Consider the following 2,565-nt stretch of genomic DNA (forward strand, 5'->3'; position numbering starts at 1 on the left):
GTGATATGCAGATGATACAACTTTGCTTGCTGGAAACGAAGAGGACTTAAAATACTTAGTAATGATGATCAAAGACTATAGCCTTTAGTATGGATTTCACCTCAATGTCAAGAACAACAACAACAAAAATCCTCACAACTGGACCAATAATTGCACCATGATAAATGGAGAAAAGACTGAAGTTGTTGAGGATTTCATTTTGCTTGGATCTACAATGAACACTCATGGAAGCAGCAGTCAAGAAATCAAACGACTCATTACACTAGGCAAATCTGCTGCACAAGACCTCTTTAAAGTGTTCAAGAGAAAAGATGTCAGTTTGAGGACGAAAGTACACCTGACCCAAGTCATGATATTTTCAATAGCCTTATATGAATATGAAAACTGTACAATTAATAAAGATGGCTGTAGAAGAATTGATGCATTTGAGTCATGGTGTTAGAGAACAATATCGAAAGTACCAGGGATTTCCAGAAGAACAAACAAATCTGTGTTGGAAGAATTGCAGCCAGAAAGCTCCTTAGAAATCAGGATGGCCAGACTTCGTCTCTCATATTTCAGACGTACTATCAGGAGGGACCAGTCCCTGGAGAAGGGAAACTGGAGGGTCAGTGAAAAAGAGGAAGACCCTGACAAGACGGATTGGCACAGCTGCAGCAATAATGGGCTCAAGCATGGCAACAATTGTGAGGATGGTATAGGAATGGGCAGTGTTTTATTATGTTACGCACGGGGTCACTATGAGTGGGAACCTATCAGCAATGTGCCACATTCTTGGGAATCGCTCATAAATTGGATCAGGGTGGTAGAAGGATTAAGGATGGTGTGGCGCTGTAGGATAAGCATAGGATTGAAAGGTCGGTTTGAACCACAAGGTCGGCAGTTCAAACTCACCAGCGGCTCCTCGGAAACCCTATACTGGGCTGCTATGGGTCAGAACCAGCTCAATGGCACTTAACAACAATAACATTTCATCCTTAATCCTCTCATTGGTTTATCACATCAAACTACATCATGGGGGATAGTTCATTTCAACACTGAGAATCCAGGTCCAGTCAAGTTGACATAAAACTTTAACTACCACAGTCCTATTCTACCAATCAGATCAGTGTGGTCCCTGGACCAGCAGCATCCCTATCTCCTAGGAAACAGACTCCATCCGAGCTCCACTGTATTAAAAACCATGGGGGTGGGGTCTGGGACTCTGGTATGTTAAAACGCAGTTAGCAGCCTAAACATTGCTGACCTCTTGTTATTCCATTTTTGATGGTACATTCTCATTAAACTGGAAGTAACCTTTGTGCTCTTAAGTGATAATCATTTCCATTCCAACATTCTTTAAAATATTTAATTAGCAGGTAAGTTTTCATAGATATGAAGGGTTAGAATTTATGAAGTCCAGGTTAATGAGTATTTTTATTTTATTACCAAATTCAACATTGGTTATTTTTAAAGTCCATGATTCTTCTCATATTTTATATTTCTAGAATAGTGGAGGGAAGACTATCAACACACTAATTAATTTAACAAACATTCTGCAGGTATGTTTAAGGAACACTGGCACAGGGCTTTGGAGGCAAGGTGTGTCTTGAACAAACAAGCCACTGGGTTAAGGCAGCTGTGTGGGAGGGATTTTGATTTCTCCAGAGAAGAGGAATAATGGGCTTCTGGTAGCGTAGTGGTTACAAATCGGGCTGCGAACTGCAAGGTCAGCAGTTCAAAACTACCAGCCACTCCGCAGGAGTGGTGGCGCTGTAGAATAAATAATGGACAGCTAACTGGTCAATGGTTCAAAACCACCAGCCACTCCTGTAACGATCATTCTCGGAAACCTGCTATGAGGTCAGTATGAGTCAGAATTGACTTGATAGCAATACTTTTTTTTTTGAGTTAATTAAAGTGGTAAATGAGCAAAGTTGCCACTTTAAGAGCTAAGGTGCACCTGACGTAAGCCATGGTATTTCCAATGGTCTGATATGCATGCCAAAGCTGGACAAAGGATAAGGAAAGCCAAAGAAGAATTGATGCCTTTGAACGGTGGTATGCTGGGAAAACATTGAAAGTACCATGGACTGGCAAGGAGCTCTGATAGCGTAGTGGTTACGAATCAGGCTGCAAACCTTAAGGTCAGCAGTTCGAAACTACCAGGCGTTCCGTGGGAGAAAGATGCGGCTTTCTGCTCCCATAAAGATTTACAGACTCAGAAACCCTGTACATGGTCGCTATGAGTCAGAACTGACTCCACGGCATATAACCACCACCACCCACCATGAACTAGCAAAAGAACAAACAAATCCATCTTGGAGGACATACAACCAGAATGCTCTTAGAAGTAAGGGTGGCCAGACTTCATCTCATGTTCTTTGGTCATATTATCAGGAAGGACCAGTCTCTGGAGAAGGACATCATGCTTGGTAGAGTGAAGGGTTATTAAAGGAAAGGAAGTAATGAGTTGTGTTCTGTTGTACAAAGAGTCACTCTGAGTTGGAATGGACTCGGTAGCACTTAGCAATATTTTTTTCCACAAGAACCCTTGTGGCATACTGGCTTAGTGCTTCGCTGCTC

Source organism: Chrysochloris asiatica, unplaced genomic scaffold, assembly GCF_000296735.1.
Source record: "Chrysochloris asiatica unplaced genomic scaffold, ChrAsi1.0 scaffold00006, whole genome shotgun sequence".
Taxonomy (NCBI): domain Eukaryota; kingdom Metazoa; phylum Chordata; class Mammalia; order Afrosoricida; family Chrysochloridae; genus Chrysochloris; species Chrysochloris asiatica.